Genomic DNA, 21784 nt, shown 5'->3' on the forward strand with positions numbered 1-21784 from the left:
GTAGGGGGCGAGAGGTGGTCACATATTTATGGTAGGGGGAGAGAGGTGGTCACATTCTTATGGTAGTACTTTCCTTCACTGTCTCAAACAAACAAATAAACAAACAAAAAAAACCCACCACACTTGTCCAAAGTCATGAAGATTGGAAGCATTTTAGCTGGAGAAAACTGATGTGCAAGCACTAATAAATCTCTGCTTGTATCACACTTGTTAATTTCCCTTCAGCCATAGCAAGTCACATCGCCCAAACCAGAATCAACCTGGAAGGCAACAAGAACCTAAATACCAGGAATCCTAGACTAACGTAACAGTCTACCACAATGCAATACCTTTTATCTCCTTGATACTTACAGTGTTTTTTTGAGTTGTCTTTTCCAACTATCATTGTCTCTATTTCCTTTGTGTTTACTTTCCCTAATCATTTTTAAGCCCCTGTTATCCATGCAAGAAATGTTCCTGATTTACCTTGAGGTCTTTGTCCCTTCACTGTTAGTGAGGGGCTCCAGTTCTTAAAGGAAGCTCTGAGTGGGGGATAGGAGACATTGGAGGGCTTATCTCAGGGTGGGGTTCCACTTCTGCTTCCCCATGCTAAGTCAATGATCACTTGCCCAAAATTTCCATCTTTCTTTTTTCTTTTCTTTCTTTCTTATTTTTTTTTTTTTTTTGGAGATAGAGTCTCACTTTGTAGCCCTCAGTGGAGTGCTATGGTGTCACAGCTCACAGCAACCTCCAGCTCTTGGGCTTAGGCGATTCTCTTGCCTCAACCTCCTGAGTAGCTGGGACTACAGGCATCCGCCACAACGCCTGTCTATTTTTTCTTGCAGTTTAGCTGGGGCCAGGTTTGAACCCACCACTGTCAGTAAATGGAACCAGCGCCCTCCTCACTGAGCCACAGGCACTGCCCCCAAATTTTCATCTTTCAAATTTTTAATTTTTATTCTTATCACTGGTCCATTGCCATATCCTTTGGCTGCTATTAGGTTTCTGCCTTAAAAGAAAAAAGAAAAATTCTTTCTATTCTCTTTCCAAAGAGGTTTAATGAAGAAGAGATACACACAGATGTTTAATCTACCCTGTTTCATGTAAAGTACACAATACATGCTTTTAAATAGTGTAGAAGTCAGGAGTCAGTTGCAAGAACAGAAAAGGTTTATTTGGAAAAATAGGTGCTTTAAAATAACCTGAATGAACTAGAGGAATGGGCATCAGGCTGGGCCTGTAGGAATGACCTTTAGAACACTGCAGAACTGACCCTCCTGTGCCTGACAGTAGCCAGGAAACTGGGGAGTAGGGAGCTACTGTCCCAACCGCTGGCCTGGCTTTAACCATAATTTAGATATTAGGGAGGTGCTACCAGAACTATTGTGGAGATGGGCTGTGAGATGGCAGGGCCGTCACAGCCTAGGGAACATTCACGGAATGAACCCCCAACTGCTTCTCCTCCATTCTGAAACAGCCATATTCCTTTCTTCCCGCTCCCTCTGCCAGAACTCAGGCAGCTCTTTCTTTGTCCGGTTAACTATGCAGAGACCCGAGGGTGGGGGGGGGTAAAAAAAAAAAACAAAACTATGCAGAGACCCTTGTGATCTTTGCCTTCCTGCTTCTTGTAATATGTTAATGAAGTTGAGTAGCAACTACTAAGGCACATAGTTCTTCCTTTATTTTGTCAACTATGCTGAGATCCTCGTGATCTTGCCCTTCTTACTTCTTGTCATATGTTAATGAAGTTGAGTAGAAACCTTTAACAAGATGATTTGTCTTTATTTGTTTATTTATTTATTTTTTTTGTAGAGACAGAGTCTCACTGTACAGCCCTCGGGTAGAGTGCCGTGGCGTCACACGGCTCACAGCAACCTCCAACTCCCGGGCCTACGCGATTCTCTTGCCTCAGCCTCCCGAGCAGCTGGGACTACAGGCGCCCGCCACAACGCCCGGCCATTTTTTGGTTGCAGTTTGGCCGGGGGTGGGCTTGAACCCATCACCCTTGGTATATGGGGCCGGCGCCCCACTCACTGACCACAGGCGCCACCCGATGATTTGTCTTTATTAAACTCATTTATATTTTCCAGTTGTACTGTAAGACCAAAATTATGTCTTTTGTCTATGCTATTTCCCCATATTGTTTATGCTACTCCCTGTACAGCTACTATAAAAAAAAAGCTGATTTTGTGCTTTGATGCTGGCGGCAGCCGTCAGCTCAGTCAAACCTCCCAAGCCCATCTTTTGTTTCTGGGTCTTCTCTTGTACTGTGTTTCCTCATTCCCCACCAATTCCACTCTGGTTCGTTCCCCTTCGCCGTCCTGGTTCATGACAAACTATGAGATTCAACAGCTAGGTCATCTCCCCACTTAACTCAGTTTTGGATTTGAGGGCATCTGCTTGGTATAATAGGAAACACATTGCTATGAAGGATCACAGAAAATGTTTTGTTAGGCTGAGGCAAGAGAATCACATAAGCCCAAGAGCTGGAGGTTGCTGTGAGCCGTGTGACGCCACGGCACTCTACTGAGGGCAGTAAAGTGAGACTCTGTCTCTACAAAAAAAAAAAAAGAAAAGAAAATGTTTTGTTTTTGGGCGGCGCCTGTGGCTCAGTGGGCAGGGCGCCGGCCCCATATACCAAGGGTGGCGGGTTCAAACCCAGCCCCGGCCAAACTGCAACCAAAAAATAGCCGGGCGTTGTGGCGGGCGCCTGTAGTCCCAGCTACTCGGGAGGCTGAGGCAGGAGAATCACCTAAGCCCAGGAGTTGGAGGTTGCTGTGAGCTGTGTGACGCCACGGCACTCTACCGAGGGCCATAAAGTGAGACTCTGTCTCTACCAAAAAAAAAAAAAAAAGAAAAGAAAATGTTTTGTTTTGTTTCGTTTAGCTTTCCAGCCTCTGCACTGTAAAGAAGGAAGTTAAAACTAGAAGGAAGTTGGAACAGATACTGAGGGCACCAATCTATGTATCACCACAAAAGAAAGCAGTTTTTAACTGGACAATACGATTCTCTCCCATCATTTTCTCACCTCATCTAATCTCCTTCTTTGTAGCCTTTGGGATTAAATTCTAAAAGCATTCCCTTCTTCCCTTTACTCAGGGGTCATCTAACTTTTTCTTTAAAAGGTCAGAGAGTACAGGGCCGGGCGAGGTGGCTCATGCCTGTAATCCCAGCACTCTGGGAGGCTGAGGCAGGTGGATTGCCTGAGCTCACAAGTTCGAGACCAGCCTGAGCCAGAGAGAGACCTCGCCTCAAAAAATAGCCAGATGTTGTGGCAGGTACCTGTAGTCCCAACTACTGCAGAGGCTGAGGCAAGAGAATTGCTTGAGCCCAAGAGTTTGAGGTAGCTGTGAGCTATGACACCACACTGAAGTGTGGTGCTGCTCAAATTCATCTAATCACTTCTTCTTCTTTTTTTTTTTAATGTTTGCAATTTTTGGCCGGGGCTGGGTTTGAACCCGCCACCTCTGTCATATGGGGCTAGCACCCTACTCCTTGAGCCACAGGTGCTGCCCCCCATCTCATCACTTCTTAAAAGCAGTCATCTATTTGTAAACTGCTGATTTCTTTGGGGCATTGTGCCCATAAACTTCTCGTAAAGCATTAATGATTTCACTACTCTTCTACCCAAGCTTCCCTGTAAATTTGGTGTTTGTTCTTCAATTTTAGCATAATTCATGTTGCTCTGATAGGGGTTCTTTTCAAACCAATCTCTTATCTTTCTTTCTTCTTCTTTTTTTTTTTTTAGAGACAGAATCTCACTATGTTGTCCTCGATAGAATGTCGTGGTGTCACAGCTCACAGCAACCTCCAGCTCTCGGGCTTAGGCAATTGTCTTGCCTCAGCCTCCTGAGAAGCTGGGACTACAGGCGCCCGCCACAATGCCTGGCTGTTTTTTGTTTGCAGCCGTCATTTTTGTTTGGCGGGCCCAGGCTGGATTCAAACCCTCCAGCTCAGGTGTATGTGGCTGGCGCCTTAGCCGCTTGAGCCACAGGCGCCAAGCCAAGAGAAATTTAAATAGTAACGGAGACCCTATAGCTTAAAAAGCCTAAAACATTTACCTTCTGATTTTTTTTTTTTTTTGAGACATTCTCTCACTTTGTCGCCCTCGGTAGAGTGCCATAGCGTCACAGCTCACAGCAACCTCCAACTCCTGGGCTTAGGTGATTCTCTTGCCTCAGCCTCCTGAGTAACTGGGACTACAGGCACCCCGCCACAATGCCCGGCTTTCACATCAATTTTTGAGGAAAAAAAAATTCATGCCCTAATTGAAGACAATAGATGATTAATAGCAGAAACAATAGCCAACACCAGAAATATCAATTAGTTCAGCTTATACAACTGAAAATTTAAGCTGAGCAAACTTTCCACCCAATGGGTGCTAAAACTGTTGCCCCCAGACCAGCTGCAGACAAAAGTAGAGTTTTCAGTGGAAATTTCAAGACCCTGAAGGATTTCTTCAAAGAATTGTAGCAGGAGATGAAACATGGCACAATCAAAGCACGAGGTGGAAGTGGTCCAGTCAAAGCAAAAGTGGACCAGTCATGAGCAAAGGTCATGGCAACAGTTTGGAGCCTTATCAAGGCATTTCTCTGGTTGACTTTCTGGAGGGCCAAAGAATGGTAACAAGTGCTTGTTATGACAGTGTTTTGAAATTGTTAACCAAAGCTTTAGCAGAAAAATGCCCAGGAAAGCTTCATCAGAGAGTCCTTCTCTACCATGGAGAACATTGAGGGTACCAATGCAGGCATCCACCATAAAGGGTAACCAATGGTCCTGCTCACTCATTCCTCTCAAACAAGGGCAATTGCAGAGACTTTTGATGCAAAAAAAGCATCCACCTTACAGTCCTAATTCAGCACTTTCTGACTTCTCTCTCTCTCTCTTTTTTTTTGAGACAGTCTTACTATGTCACCCTCCATAGAGTGCCGTGGCATCTCAGTTCACAGCAACCTCACACTCTTGGGCTTAAGTGATTCTTTTCCCTCAGCCTCCCAAGTAGCTGGGACTACAGGCACCCACCACAACACTCAGCTATTTTTTCTTCTTCTTCTTTTTTTTTTTAGAAACAGAGTCTCTCTTTGTCATCCTCGGTAGAGTGCTGTAGCGTCACAGCTCACAGCAACCTCCAGCTCTGGGCTTAGGCGATTCTCTTGCCTCAGCCTCCCAAGTAGCTGGGACTACAGGTGCCCGCCACAATGCTCTGCTATTTTTTTGTTGCAGTTTGGCCAGGGCTGGGTTTGAACCCGCCACCCTCCGTGCATGGGGCTGGCGCCCTACTCATTGAGCCACAGGCTCTAACCTGGCTATTTTTTTGTTGTTGCAATTGTCATTGTTGCTTTTAGCAGGCCTGGGCCGGGTTCAGACCCACCAGCCTCCGTGTATGTGGCTAGCACCCTACCCACTGAGCCACAGTCACTGCCCTCTTTGTTTCTTAATCTTAAAAAAATCTATAGGCTCAAGTGGCTAAGGTGCCAGCCACATACACCTGAGCTGGCGGGTTTGAATGCAGCCCAGGCCCACAAAACAACAATGATGGCTGCAACCAAAAAATGGCCAGGCGTTGTGGCAGGCGCCTATAGTCCCAGCTACTTGTGAGGTGGAGGCAGGAGAATCACCTGAGCCCAGGAGTTAGAGGTTGCTGTGAGCTGTGATGCCATGGCACTCTACCCAGGGTGACAGCTTGAAGCTGTCTCAAAAAAAAAAAAAAAAAGAAATCTGTAAAAGGTCTGACACTGTATGACAGAGGTGGTGGGTTCAAACCCGGTACCAGCCAAAAACTGCAGAAAAAAAAGAAAAATCTGTAAAAGGTACCCATTTTCCTTCAGTTAATAATGTAAAAAAAAGACATAGTTAAAATCCCAGGACCCTCAGAACTTTAGGGATGGACCAAATGGCTTACAAAAGTACCCTGAACGTGATGGAGCTTATGTTGAAAAGTAAAGTTTGTCCCAGCTGCTCGGGAGGCTGAGGCAAGATAATCGCGTAAGCCCAAGAATTAGAGATTGCTGTGAGCTGTGTGACGCCACGGCACTCTACCTGAGGGTGGTACAGTGAGACTCTGTCTCTACAAAAAAAAAAAGTAAAGTTTGTATTTATCACCTGGTGTAGTGACTGACACCTGTAATCCTAGCACTGTTCAAGGCCAAGGCAGGTGGATTGCTTGAGCTCAAGAGTTAGAGACCAGCAAGAAGAGCAAGACCTTGTCTATACTAAAAATAGAAACACTAGCTGGGTGTTGTGGTGGGCACCTGTAGTCTCAGCTCCTCAGGAGACTGAGGCAAGAGGGTCACTCAAGCCCAAGATTTTGAGGTTGCTGTGAGCTATGATGCCATAGCACTCTACCCAGGGCAACAGAGTGAGACACTGTCTCAAAAATAAATAAATAAGTAAATAAAGTTTATATATATATATATATATATATATATATATTTTTTTTTTTTGGCCGGGGCTGGGTTTGAACCCGCCACCTCTGGCATATGGAGCCGGGGCCCTACCCCTTTGAGCCACAGGCATCGCCTTATATTTTTATTTTTTTATTATTATTATTTTTTTGAGACAGAGCCTCAAGCTTTCGCCCTGGGTAGAGCGCTATGGCATCACAGCTCACAGCAACCTCAAACTCCTGGGCTCAAGCGATTCTCTTGCCTCTGCCTCCCAAGTAGCTGGGACTACAGGCGCCCGCCACAACACCTGGCTACTTTTTGGTTGCAGCCCTCATTGTTTTTTGTTTTTTTTTTTTGCAGTTTTTCACCGGGGCTGGGTTTGAGCCTGCCACCTCCAGCATATGGGGCCGGCACCCTATCCCTTTGAGACACTGGCGCCACCCTGCAACCCTTGTTGTTGTTTGGCAGACCCGGGCTGGATTCAAACCCGCCAGCTCAGGTGTATGTGGCTGGCGCCTTAGCCGCTTAAGCCACAGGCACGGAGCCCATATATATATATTTTTAAATTCCATTTTTCTATGAACTTTCTAAAGTCCATAGAAAGTTAGTCCTTTCTAAAGTATTTACTCAATAAATACTTAGTGAGTATTGTGTTTCAGCTACTGTTCTGGAGTAGAGGATAGAGCAGTACATAAGACAGCTGGCACTCTCTCATGGCCACCTCCCACCCCCTGCCCAGCTCATGCTCATATTTAATATTCAGTGTGGGTTGGCCTTCCTTGACTCTTCCCAGCCCAGGTTCATTTGTTTCCTTCTTTCTTGCTTGCTTGCTTTGTTGTTGTTGTTGCAGTGTTTGGCCAGGGCTAGGGTTTGAACCTGCCACCTCCAGCACATGGGGCCAGTGCCCTACTCCTTGAGCCATAGGTGCCGCCCCTTGTTTCCTTTTTTCTAAGCTCCCACAGCACCCTGTGCATGCTGGAGTCCTTTATACCAGCCCTTTGCACAAGTGTTGTGTGCTTATGCATCTGATTCCTGGCAGCACTGTAAATTCCTCAAAGGTAAGGATGACCTCTTCCCCTCATATCTGCACAGGGCCTGGCAGAGAACCAGCCTGTGGCTAGTGTTTGTTCAACTAACTTTAAGAAAGCTATGTGGAACCCTTGAGAAAAACATTAGACACAGTCATGGGCAGAGAGGTCTACGGGACAAGGGGCCTTTTGGGTTCTTATTCAGTGAGAATGTTTATCAACTGGATTATTATTATTAAAATTATTATAATTTACACACACTAAAATGCACCCCTTTCATGTCTGGATTAGTTTTGACAAATGTTTACATCCCTGTGACTATCACAACAATTGAGATAAAGGAAATTTTAATCGCACCCAAAAGTTGTTTGCGTACTCATTTGCTTTGTAGTCAACAATAGACAAACCCACCTTTAAGCCTGGCTTCCAGGCAATCACTGATCTGCTCTCTATCACTATTAATTAGCCTCATCTGTTCTGAAGCTTGATACAAATGGAATCATGCTGTGTGTGCTATTTTATGTCTGGCTTCCTCACTCAGCATTCTGTATTGCTTGAATCTATAACCTGTTTCTTTTTATGGCTAGGTAGTGTTGTGTTTATACAGAATACTAGCCACAGGCTGGTTCTCTGCCAGGCCCTGTGCAGATATGAGGGGAAGAGAAGGTCATCCTTACCTTTGAGGAATTAACAGTGTTGCCAGGAATCAGATGTATAAGCACACAACGCTTGTGCAAAGGGCTGGTATAAAGGACCCCAAATTGCTTATCAGATGAGAATTTAAAAGAAAAGTATATCTATCCCCTTCCCCGAGCCTACTGTGGGAGACTAGAAGAGCTTCTGTGTGGACTCAACCATATAGGCACGTGGCCGAGTATTATCTCTGAATGAGGACCTATATAGTGGGGGGTTGGAGAGCTGCTACTGATGCTATTGGAGTCTCACAGACACAGGACCCTCCAGATCCACACCTGATGTATTGCCAGGGTCAAACATGTAAGATATACCACCTATGGGCAACCTTGTCTTGGATTTTTTTTAGTTTATTAATAGAACTGGAGGTTAAAAGTATGGAAGTGGTCCAGTGTCCCAAACCCAGGGTTGCCCTTCCTGTAGTCATCTATTTCAGCATTAAGCTACCTTGGCCTCCTAAAAGTCATTCTTTCTAATCATCTGTACTCACTTATTATCCCTGTTCCCTCTGGTTCCATCTTTCCCAGGGGCAGAGGGAGGCTGATCCCACCCTCTGTAATGTAGCCACCCACACTAGATCTGTATCTTCATAAGAATAATAGCCCTTTGGGCAGATCCTGTGGCTCAAGGAATAGGGCGCCGGTCCCATATGCCAGAGGTGGTGGGTTCAAACCTAGCCCTGGCCAAAAAAAAAAAAAAGAATAATAGCCCTTTACCTTTAGATAACACTTTTCCACTTTAAAAAGCACTTTCACAACAATTATCTCATTTAAGCTGAGCCACAGCCCTGTCACAAAGGCAGGCTGTTTATTATTCTCATCTGTTAATACATTTTATAGGTGAAGAAACTGAAGCTCAAAGAGATTAAGTGATTTCTCTGCAGTCCTGCAGCCAGGACCCGTTGGAGGTGGGTTTAGACTCAAGCTTCTGGCTGGTGGTCCTGCACACTTCATCCTGCATTCCTAAAAATGCAAGATGTCCTGGGCAGTGCCTGTGGCTCAAAGGAGTAGGGTGCCGGTCCCATATGCCAGAGGTGGTGGGTTCAAACCCAGCCCCAGCCAAAAAAAAAAAAAAAGCAAGATGTCCCTTGGACAACCAACTTTTATTGTCACCCCTGCTGTACTCTTCTCTTCGGGGGATAACCAACATCCATATCCTCAGCTCCTGAAATATAAGAGACAGAATGTTGGCTCAGCGTCTGTAGCTCAGTGAATAAGGGCACTAGCCACATACACCAAAGGTGGCGGGTTTGAGCCCAGCCCAGGCCTGCCAAATAACAATGACAACTGCGGCAGTGCCTGTGGCTCAACGGAGTAGGGAGCCAGCCCCATATGCCGGAGGTGGTGGGTTCAAACCCAGCCCAGGCCAAAAACTCCAAAATAAAAAACCAAACAAGGGCGGCACCTGTGGCTCAAGGAGTAGGGCGCCGGTCCCATATGCTGGAGGTGGTGGGTTCAGGCCCAGCCTCGGCCAAAAAAAAAAAAAAAAACAAACAAAACAATGACAACTGCAACCAAAAAAATAACCGGGCGTTGTGGCGGGCGCCTGTAGTCCCAGCTGCTCAGGAGGCTGAGGCAGGAGAATCGCTTAAGCCCAAGAGTTTGAGGTTGTTGTGAGCTGTAATGCCACGGCACTCTACTGAGGGCAAAATAGTGAGATTCTGTCTCAAAAAAAAAAGAGAGAGAGAATGTGTTGAGAAGATGATAATAATAACAGGCAGCATCTGTAAGCATCTGGCTGTGTCAGGTGCTATATGAATGCCTTTTTACAGGTCTTATCTCTAATGCTCACAACTGGCACATGTGGCAGGCATTGCTATGTCTATTTTACAGTTGAGAAGGCAGCAGAGAAGCTAACTTTCCCAAGGTGACCTGCTGTATCTCTAGAAATTTCTCTGGCCTCTCACGGCCATTGGGAACCATTGACTGTGCACAGGCTTTGACATCCAGACATGCCTTGGCTCAAATGCTGGCTCTGCTGCCAGTTTGTTATATGACCTTGAGCTGTGAGCCTGTTGTCTTCAAAATGGAAGGGTTCATTCCTCACTCACAGAGTGCTCTTCTGAGGATTACATGTCATGCCCAGCCAAGGTTTGGCCCATGGGAGTGATGGTCAAGCACCAGACTGGATCCAGGAAGGTGCTGGAGCCATTTGGGCTGGAGGGGAGCAGGAAGGACAGCAGCGTGTGTCTGTCCAGTATACCAGAGGAGGCCATGCTTTGGGCTCAGCATTCATGCCTTTGGAGGTCTTGTCGGTGGTTATAGACTTCAGAAAATGAGGTACGGGTTGGTCACAGTTACTTAGGTATGATAAAATCCTCTGCTAAAACTAGTTTATTTTCTACCTGTTTACTACAATTCAACACCTGTCATTCCTGTCTTTCTCCTCTTCATCTGGATATTCAGAAGATTCTTTATGGTACAACTCTCCTTCTATTACCCCTGGCCTACAGGGTGAAAGCGACATCAAATTGGGCAGTGTGCTGAATGCCACACCACATCTGGTAGAATGTGCTGGTTTTGAGCTCTGCACAGGGCCTGGCACAGAACCAGCCTGTGGCTATAGCTTGAGCTCTAACCAGGGACAGTGCTTTTAAAATGGTAATGCACTATTATCCAAACAGCAAATGGTGTGCCACACTCTGTGCCATCCCTGTGCCAGTTGCAGCCCAAAGGCAAAGCACATTGTGCACAGAGTGTGGGAGTCAAGAGTGGGTACTGGCCAAAATAAGGAAAGAGGTGCTTTGCCCAGGGGAGCTTCTGACCTCTCTTGGGTGGAGCCCAAGGTTTTCAAGGGTAATCCTTTTATGATGATTTGATAAGCACTGTTGGGCTCAGGATAGAAGACTGACTCAGTTATTGGGGATCTGATTCTCTATGCAGGTTCTGAACAAGCTACCTGGCTTCTATCTATCCATCAACCAATTTATTCACAAATATTTACTCAGCTCCTGGTATACCCCTGGCTTTGGGTTCAGGGTGAACAAAGGCAGACTTCATGGAGCTCCTGTCTAGCCATGGGATCCACCTGCCTTGGTGACAACTCCTGGCCTCAGTATTTTTGGCTGGACTTGAATGGGGTTATTTGTCCATTCGCACTGAATTGGACTCAGAAACCCTGGGCTAGCAATGATGGGCAATGTAGATTGGATTACATGACTACTCTTTCTTCTGTGGATTCCCATTGCTCTTTTTTTTTTTTTTTTTTTGAGACAGAGCCTCAAGCTATCGCTCTGGCTATGGCATCACAGCTCACAGCAACTTCCAACTTCTGGGCTTAAATGATTCTCTTGCCTCAGCCTCCTGAGTAGCTGGGACTACAGGTGCCCACCACAACGCCCAGCTATTTTTTGGTTGTAGCTGTCATTGTTTGGCAGGCCCAGGCCGAATTCGAACCCACCAGCTCTGGTGTGTGTGGTTGGCGCCTTAGCTACAGTTGCCACCCGATTCCCAGTACTCTTAGAATCTTGAATAAGCCTCTGCATGGTCTATTCTTTTTTTTTTTTTTTTGTAGAGACAGAGTCTCACTTTATGGCCCTCGGTAGAGTGCCATGGCATCACACAGCTCACAGCAACCTCCAACTCCTGGGCTTAAGCGATTCTCTTGCCTCAGCCTCCCGAGTAGCTGGGACTACAGGCGCCCGCCACAATGCCCGGCTATTTTTTGGTTGCAGTTTGGCAGGGGCCGGGTTTGAACCCGCCACCTTGGCATATGGGGCCGGCACCCTACTGACTGAGCCACAGGCACCGCCCTGCATGGTCTATTCTTTTTTTTTTGGCTGGGGCTGGGTTTGAACCCACCACCTCTGGCATATGGGGCCAGCACCCTACTCCTTGAGCCACAGGCGCCGCCCAAGCATGGTCTATTCTTATCCTCTACTTTCTGGGCTACTGGTCCTCAAATGGGCCAAGCTTTCTCCCATCATAGGCCCTTTACATGTGCTATCCCTCTGCCTGGCTGTTCTCTGTCACCACAGGGAACCCCTCTTGATCTCAAACCACCTCCCCCCCAGGCTCATACCTGAACTGTGGGTGGACCTGTAACTTGCTTCTAACCAATAGAACATGGCAAAGGTGATGACATGTCACCCCCTGATTATGTTAGCTTATGTAAGACTCCATCTTGCTAGCTGACTCGCTCTAGAGTCCCTTCTCCATCTCCCTCTCTATTTTTGGGGGGGCGAGGGGACAGAGTTTCATTACATTGTCCTTGGTAGAATGTGGTGGTGTTACAGCTCACAGCAACCTCAAACTTTCAGGCTTAAGCAATTCTCTTGCCTCAGCTTCCTGAGTAGCTGGGACTACAGGTGCCCACCACAACACCTAGCTGTCTTTTGGTTGCAGTTGTCATTGTTGTTTAGAGGGCCTACGCTGGGCTCGAACCTGCCAGCCCTGGTGTATATGGCTGGTGCTCTACTCGCTGAGCACAGTGCTGCCTCTTTCTCTTTTTTATGTCTTTCTCTTTCTGTCCAAGGAATGAATTCTGCTGATAATCCAAGCCTCCATGTGAGCACTCAGCTCTGGCTCATACTTTGTTTTTGTTTTTTTTTAAGATTTTTCTTTTTTTTTTTTTGTAGAGACAGAGTCTCACTGTACCGCCCTCGGGTAGAGTGCCGTGGCGTCACACGGCTCACTTGGGCTTATGCAATTCTCTTGCCTCAGCCTCCCGAGCAGCTGGGACTACAGGCGCCCACCACAACACCCGGCTATTTTTTTGTTGCAGTCTGGCCGGGGCCAGGTTTGAACCTGCCACCCTCGGCATATGGGGCCGGCACCCTACTCACTGAGCCACAGGTGCTGCCCTGGCTCATACTTTGATTTCAGCTTTGCACAGGACTCAGTTGTGCAAAAACTGTGACATAATAATTGTGTTGTTTTAAACTGCTACCTTGTTTCCTCAAAAATAAGACATCCTCGAAAATAAGACCTACTCACAGGAAAGATAAGACGTCCCCTGAAAATAAGACCTAGCGCATCTTTGGGAGCACACCTTAATATAAGACACTGTCTTATTTTCAGGAAAACAGGGTATATTTGTTGTTTGTTTTTTTTTTTTTTTTGTAGAGACAGAGTCTCACTTTATGGCCCTCGGTAGAGTGCCGTGGCCTCACACAGCTCACAGCAACCTCCAGCTGCTGGGCTTAAGCGATTCTCTTGCCTCAGTCTCCCAAGTAGCTGGGACTACAGGCGCCCGCCACAACGCCCGGCTATTTTTTGGTTGCAGTTTGGCCGGGGCTGGGTTTGAACCCGCCACCCTCGGCATATGGGGCCGGCGCCCTACTCACTGAGCCACAGGTGCCGCCCTGGTATATTTGTTGTTAAAAAAATGTGTAAATTTATTCTTTTTTACACGCAGCATAGTAAACTAATCTATTCTTTTTTTTTTTTTTGAGACAGAGTCTCAATATGTCACCTTGGTAGAGTGCCATGGTGTCACAGCTCACAGCAACCTCAAACTCTTGGACTTAAGAGATTCTCTTGCCTCAGCCTCCCAGGTAGCTGGGACTACAGGCGCCTAACCACACTGCCCAGCTATTTTTTGTTGCAGTTGTCATTGTTGTTTAGCTGGACCAGGCCGGGTTTGAACCTGCCAACTTTGGTGTATGTGGCTGGTGCCATAACCACTGTGCTACGGGTGCTGAGCCTAGTCTATTCTTTAATATTAATCAGTTGACTCCAGTTCATTTCTTATCATTCTCATCCCACTCAGTTTCATTTTTGCAAGGCATCCCTCCCTCTCTATCCTCTGTGCCAATGCCCCATCTCCTTGTCATAGGCACTGTGTGCCTCTCCTCCACATGCCCTATCCAATTATAATTGTGTGAGTATTAAATTAATATCTGCCCCTCCACTGAACTACATGTTCCATTAAAGCAGCCTGTTGTATTCTCCACTTTTTCTCAGGGACTAGCATGGTGACTGGCACATATAAGCTGCTCAGTTAATATCTTTTGAATAAATTATTTGTAGGATATTCAGAGTGAAGAGGAGGAGAGTAATAGACAGGGGCTGGACTATTTAGTGATTGGAGTCTGAAATGGTGTGGGTAAAAAGTTTGGGTAATGTATTCCCAAATACTCACTGTCTTACTTTATCACCCTCGGTAGAGTGCTGTGGCGTCACAGCTCACAGCAACTTCAACTCCTGGGCTTAGGCATCTCTTGCCTCAGCCTCCCGAGTAGCTGGGACTACAGGCGCCCGCCACAACACCCAGCTATATTTTGTTGCAGTTTGGCTGGGGCTGGGTTCGAACCTGCCACCCTCCGTATATGGAGCTGGTGCCCTACTCACTGAGCCACAGGCGCCACCCCCAAATACTCACTTTTTGAAGGATATCTGGACAACTGCAACAAAGTGATTTTGAGGGTGTCCTTGATGGAAATATGTGTCCATACAATAGTCCCACTGAGCCTCCCCCAGGGCTTGGCAGGAGTGTGTTTCTCTTGGAAGCTCCTCCTTATAGAAGAAACATCTTGTATTCTGATGCCCAGGCCACTCCTTTTTTTTTTTTTCTTTTTCTTCTTCTTTTTTTTTTTTTGTAGAGACAGAGTCTCACCTTATTGCCCTCGGTAGAGTGCCGTGGCGTCACACAGCTCAAAGCAACCTCCAAATCCTTGGGCTTAGGCGATTCTCTTGACTCAGCCTCCCAAGTAGCTGGGACTACAGTTTCTTCATTTTTTGAGACAGAGTCTCACTGTATCACCCTTGGTAGAGTGCAGTGGAGTCACAGCTCACAGCAACCTCAAACTCTTGGGCTTAAGTGATTCTCTTGCCTCAGCCTCCTAAGTAGCTGGGACTAGAGGCGCCCGCCACAACGTCTGGGTATTTTTTTTTTTGTTGCAGTTGTCATGGTTGTTTAGCTGGCCTGGGCCGGGTTTGAACCCGCCAGTCTCGGTGTATATGGCTGGCGCTGTAACCACTGTGCTATGGGTGCCAAGCCCAGGCAACTCTCTTAACAGTGTACTCCCTATAAGTTTCCACCTTATGGTCAGAGAAGGGAAAATGCAGGGGGTAAAAATAAGGGGTTCAAAAGGAGGAGAGGTGGTCCAGCTTGGCAATTTTTTTTTATTTAGAGACAGAGTCTCACTTTGTCGCCCTCAGTAGAGTGCTGTGATGTCACATCTCACAGCAACCTCCAGCTCTTGGGCTTAGGCGATTCTCTTGCCTCAGCCTCCCGAGTAGCTGGGACTACAGGCGCCCGCCACAACGCCCGGCTATTTTTTTGTTGCAGTTTGGCCGGGGCTGGGTTTGAACCCGCCACCCTCGGCATATGGGGCTGGCGCCCTACTCACTGAGCCACAGGTGCCAACCATTGACCCTTTCTTCTCCCTTAAATTTCGGGACACTGATTTCTTCTGCTTCTTTCATTCCTTCCTGGCAACTTCTTTTGTCTTCATACATCATTTGCTGCCCTGCTGCCCTTGAGGGAATGCTGACATTCCCAGGTTTTGCCCTTGGTCTTCTTCCCTTCTCACTCCACCCTCCCTCAGGTGAGTTCACCCAGTCTTACTGCATCAGCTTTTTCCGATGGCTCCTGAATCTGTAGCTTTAGCCTAGCTTCCTCACTGAGCTCCTGACTAGGATACTTAACTGCCCCTGGAGGTCCCTCTGCCACATGCAACACTGACTCTCCTAAATCAAGTCTGCCACCTCCCCCCTGCTCCTGCATGCCCTGTCTTAGGACAGGACGCCACCATCCTTCTGATCATTCCTGTCAAAAACTAAAGGTCAACTTGATCCTGCTTGTTCCTTACTCCTCATATCTAATCAGTCGCCATGACCTATCTTTTCTTTCTCTTAAATATTTCCATGCATCTGCCTGTTCTATCTTTTCTGCCTCGTAATCCTATAGGGAGAGCCTGAAAGGCTATCTCATTTGTTGCCTCTGGGTGACATTTTTTAAAAAACAGGCAAAAGGGAAAAGGGCAATGGATGCACAGAAGAAAAGATGTTGTACCCTTTCTAAAGCTACAGGAGAAAAGTGGGCTTATATACGGAGTGGATTTAGTGGTTTGTTTTTTTTTTTCTTTTGAGACAGAGTCTCCTCAGTCGCCCTGGGTAGAGTGCCATGGTATCATCACAGCTCACAGCAACCTCCAACTCCTAAGTTCAAGTAATCTTCCTGCCTCAGCCTCCCAAGTAACTGGGACTATCGGATCCTGCCAAATGCCTGGCTAATTTTTTTTATTTTTAGTAGAGATGAAGTCTTGCTCTTCCTCAGGCTGGTTTTGAACTCTTAAGCTCAGGCAATACACCTGCCTTGGCCTTCCAGAGTGCTAGGATTACAGGCATAAGCCACCTACCCAGCTGATTTAGTAGGTTTTTAATGGGTTATCTGTTATTGGAAGCATTCAGGGAGAGGTATCAGAACCCCTTGTGTAAGATACTGTGGTGTGGAGTACTGCTTTAGGTGTCAGGTGGGAGTAGATACCTGAATCACTCTGGCCATATCTAGTGACAGATGGCCTGCTGGCTTGCCTTCCTTCCTTCCTTCTTTCCTTTCTGCTCTCTCTCTCCCCTTCCCTCCGTCCCTTCCTTCCTTCTTTCTTTTCTTTTTTTTTTTGGAGAGACAGAGTCTCACTTTATCACCCTTAGTAGAGTGCCATGGCATCATACAGCTCACAGCAACCTCCAACTCCTGGGCTTACGCAATTCTCTTGCCTTAGCCTCCAGAGTAGCTGGGACTACAGGGCCCTGCCACAATGCCTGGCTATTCTTTCTTCTTTCTCATTTAGAGATGGGGGTCTCCCTCTGTTGCTCAAGCTGGTATGTAATGGTGCAGTCATAGCTCACTGCAACCTTGAACCCTTGGGCTCAAGTATCCTACTGGCCTCAGCCTCCCAAGTAGCTGGGACTACAATTGCAACCCACTGCACCCATCTCACAGTGGAATGTTCTTATTTAAGGTTCTGAACATCCTTCAACAGACATAATTAACTAAAGAGAGGCCAAGGAATTGCTTTACCAGTTAAGAATGCCTTCAACTAAAAATAATAGACAATTCTCTCTCTCATGGTCAGAAGTTGCAGCTAGTCCTCGCCTGCTGAGTTGCAGAAACCCCTGCCCTAAATCTGTTCTTTTCTCAGAGACTGCTAATTTTTCCCCAGTACCCAGTTTCCCATTCTTCCTTTTAGCAATAAAATGTAGAAGTTTTCGCTGGGCATAGACTACATCTCCCAGGCTCTCTTGCAACTAGTGTGTCACTAAATTAAGACCCTGGGATGTAAATGAAAGTGTTGTATACAACATCTGGGTCATCTGTTTGAAAGCAAAGTAGCTTGCTTGGGGCACTTTCTTTTTTTTTTTTTTTTTTTTTTGGTTTTTGGCTGGGGCTGGGTTTGAACTCACCACCTCCGGCATATGGGACCTGCGCCCTACTCCTCTCAACTTGATGTTTATAGATTGTATTATAATCTTGATGTTCAGATGTTTATAGATTACATTATTTTATTTATTTATTTATTTATTTTGAGACAGAGTCTCACTATGTTGCGCTTGGTAGAGTGCTGTGACATCACAGCTCACAGCAACCTCGAACTCTTGGGCTTAAGCAGTTCTCTTGCCTCAGCCTCCCAAGTAGCTGGGACTACCAGGTGCCCGCCACAACACCCGGCTATTTTTGTTGCAGTTGTCATTGTTGGTTAGCTGGCCCGGGCCGGGTTCGAACCTGCTACCTTGGGTGTAGTGGCTGGCGCCGTAACCACTGTGCTGCAGGCACTGAGCCTGTTTATAGATTACTTTTAAAAAGGCAAGCAACATACTGGAGTGCAATAGTTAAGGAGGTACTTTCAGGCTTTTGCTAGTGTAGGGCTGACACTGAAGAGGGAGTGCCTCCTTATATTTTGTATCCTGGGAGCCGTCTCCTACCCCACCTCTCCTTAGTCCCAGCTCAGGCATTTGCATTAAAAGACAAGTCTGAGTTTTGAAACTAGGGGATTAACAACTACATGCTCACTTAAATTCAAATGGGGGGAGTTGGGAAGGAGTTGGGTAAGTCCCCACCCCGTGTGGGGTACATTGTATGGATATACGCAGCGCACTTCCTGGGTAAAGGACACAACTACAACTCGGACTTCAGCCTTACAAAGGCAATTTACGTAACTTGATTGTAAGTACTCCCATATTGGTCTGAAAAAAAAAAAGACTTACTTCTGGCTCGGCGCCTGTGGTTCAAGCAGCTAAGGCGTCAGCCACATACACCTGAGCTGGCAGGTTCGAATCCAGCCCAGGCCCGCCAAACAACAATGATGGCTGCAACCAAAAAATAGCCAGGTGTTGTGGCAGGCGCCTGTAGTCCCAGCTACTTCGGAGGCAGAGACAGGAGACCTGCTTGAGCCCAGGAGTTGGAGGTTACTATGAGCTGTGATGCCACTGCACTCTACCCAGGGCAACAGCTTGAGGCTCTGTCTCGAAAAAAAAAAAAAGAAAAAAAGACTGACTTTCTGACCTAGCTGACTAAAAATTCTTGTCAAAATAAACAAACAGATGTATATAGGATTAATATGTACAAAATAATAGCTTTCTGGAATAGGTACCTAAACACCTGACTGGAAGGATGCGCATCCAAAAGCGAACAATTACCTTTGGAAGGTAGGTTCCGGGTGATTTCCCCCCCCCCCCCCCCGTTTTATTTATTTCTTTTGTTTTACAAATTTCCTGCACTTTGCAAGTAACATTTTTGTGGTTAGGGAAAAAACACTATTAAACATTTGTTTTTCCACTATTTCTCTTTTCCAAATGTGATCTGTTGTACTTGGACTAAGCTCCTGCTGTCTTCTGATTATGCAACTAGTCCCACAGAGTCTCATCCCACAAACCTCCTGGACAGGCACAAACGGACAGGCCCAGATGTTTCTGAATCTACCAAAGAACTGGAACAAGTCTGTGGGGTGGGGTGGGGGTGGGGTACCCTCTTTCCCAGGGCACTCTGGAAGGAGATAGAATGGCTTAAAATCCTTTCAAGTCTGGCTTTTCTGCCACCCACCTACTCCCCAGCTTTTATTTATTTTGGAGTCAGATGTGCTACCGTTGCGCCACGAGGTCCTGCTTTTATTTATTTTGAAGGGCTGTTTTCCTATAAGCACAACCATGATCACCTTTTCACATCAAAACACATGGCCTACCGAGAAAGGGAAGAGTACAACCTGCTGCTTTCTGTTGGCTACAGGAAATGCTCCAGCAGCAGAACAAATGCAACAACAGCAAAAACACATTTTGTACATCTTGATTGACATCAGAGGGCACCAGGAAAATCATTATGTTTGACAAGGTATGACATAGGGATTAGAAAGGGCTAAAGGTACCACCCAACTTCCCCCTTCTCTCCTGTATCATCCCCATGGGTGGCTCAGCCTACTTGACACCTGGTGGCTCTGCTGATAGATGGGATTTGAATCCTGACTCTGCTGTGTATAAGCCAATTTTCTCCTTTTTTTTTTTGTAGAGACAGAGTCTCACTTTATGGCCCTGGGTAGAGTGCCGTGGCCTCACACAGCTCACAGCAACCTCCAACTCCTGGGCTTAAGCGATTCTCTTGCCTCAGCCTCCCGAGTAGCTGGGACTACAGGCGCCCGCCACAACGCCCGGCTATTTTTTGGTTGCAGTTCAGCCGGGGCTGGGTTTGAACCCGCCACCCTCGGTATATGGGGCCGGCACCTTACCGACTGAGCCACAGGCGCCGCCCGTATAAGTCAATTTTCATGAGCAAAATAGTCTCTGCTCAAGTTTTCACATCCCTAAAGTGGAGATACCACTAGTAGTTACCTCTCAAGGTGGTTTTCTGGACGGAATATGAAATGTACAGTGTGAGTCACAGCCTGGCACAGGGGAGGAGCAGGCACTGGTGGTGTTACCGACATCCCCACCTGAATATCTCATTCTTATCACAAGCACAGCATCAGACATGCTGAACCCCTGATCACCCCCTTTTCTCTAAACCTGTTCCTCTCTGGCTTAGGTCATGACACTATCCAGCAAAGGTCTGAGCCACAGGCCAGAGCGGCATCCTTGATACCTCCTTCTTTCAGTCCCCAAATCCAATCCATTGCCAAGCCCTGGTGACCTGCCTCCCAGCTACCTTGCCTCTTCCTGTCTCTGTTGCCATTACCTCTCCCCTGGAAGACTGAGGACACCTTCTGAGTGTTCTTCCCATACCCTTCCTGGCCCACAAATCCTTGTCCCCATGGCAGCCAGAGAGATCTTAAAGTACAAATCAGGTTTGTTGTTCTTCTCTTCTCAAAAACATTCATGACTTCCAATTGCATTTAGACGATACAAGGTTCCTGAAACCATCCCAGTCTGACTTCTGCTCACTCTACCAGTCTCAGCCTACACCCTCTCTCCTTCAAGGATTATAAGCCTCACAGATGTTCTGTCATTCCTTGAAAACATCAGCTCCTTGGGGCGGTGCCTGTAGCTCAAGGAGTAGGGCGCTGGTCCCTTATGCCGGAAGTGGTGGGTTCAAACCCAGCCCCGGCCAAAAAACCAAAAAAAAAAAAAAAAAAGAAAACATCAGCTCTTTGAAGCTTTAAGGGCTCTGAATGTGCTCCCCTCTCCCCAGGACATTCTTCTTTCCCTCCTTTTTTTTGAGACAGAGGGTCACTATGTTGCCGTTGGTAGAGTGCTGTGCTGTCACAGCTCACAGCAACTTCAAACTCTTGGGCTCAAGCAGTTCTCTTGCCTCAGCCTCCCAAGTAATTGGGACTATAGGTGCCCGCCACAACGCCTGGCTATTTTTTGTTGCAGTTGTCTTTGTTGTTTAGCTGGCCTGGGCCAGGTTTGAACCTGCCACCCTCAATGTATGTGACTGGCACTGTAACCACTGTGCTATGGGCGCTTAGCCATCTTTTTTCCCTCTTGGCCTGGGTCACTGAGACCCTTTTTTTTTTTTTTGTAGAGACAGAGTCTCACTTTATGGCCCTCGGTAGAGTGCCGTGGCATCACACAGCTCACAGCAACCTCCAACTCCTGGGCTTAAGCGATTCTCTTGCCTCAGCCTCCCAAGTAGCTGGGACTACAGGCGCCTGCCACAACGCCCAGCTATTTTTTGGTTGCAGTTCAGCCGGGGCTGGGTTTGAACCCGCCACCCTCGGTATATGGGGCTGGTGCCTTACCGACTGAGCCACAGGCGCCACCCGACCCTTTTTTTTGTTTGTTTTTGGCCGGGGCTAGGTTTGAACCCGCCACCTCCGGCATATGAGACCGGCGCCCTACTCCTTGAGCCACAGGCGCCGGCCCCCCCCCTTTTTTTTTTAAGAGACAGAGTTTCATTATGTCGCCCTCGGTAGAGTGCTGTGGCGTCACAGCTCACAGCAACCTCCAGCTCTTGGGCTAGGCAATTCTCTTGCCTCAGCCTCCTGAGTACCTAGGACTACAGGTGCCTGTCACAATGCCTGGCTATTTTTTGTTGCAGTTTGGCTGGGAGAAGGTTCAAACCCGCCACCCTCAGTATATGGGGCTGGTACCCTATTCACTGAGCCATAGGCACCGCCTGTCACTGAGACCCTTTCTTTTTTTTTTTTTTTTTGTGGTTTTTGGCTGGGGCTGGGTTTGAACCCGCCACCTCCGACATATGGGACTGGCGCCCTACTCCTTGAGCCACAGGCGCCGCCCGAGACCCTTTCTTTAGGTAGGCCTCAGCTTCAATGCACTTTCCACAAAGAGGCCTTCTCTAGCCTCCGGTCGAAAGCAGGCCTTCCTG

The 21784-nt window shown here is 47.1% G+C and overlaps 1 protein-coding gene across 1 annotated transcript in view; it reads left to right on the forward strand.

Moving 5' to 3' along the window:
• Positions 1–21784, forward strand: part of PPA1 (inorganic pyrophosphatase 1) — a 295326-nt gene that overhangs the window by 69619 nt on the left and 203923 nt on the right. The window lies entirely within an intron of this gene.

This window comes from Nycticebus coucang, chromosome 3 (genome assembly GCF_027406575.1).
Source record: "Nycticebus coucang isolate mNycCou1 chromosome 3, mNycCou1.pri, whole genome shotgun sequence".
Lineage (NCBI taxonomy): Eukaryota > Metazoa > Chordata > Mammalia > Primates > Lorisidae > Nycticebus > Nycticebus coucang.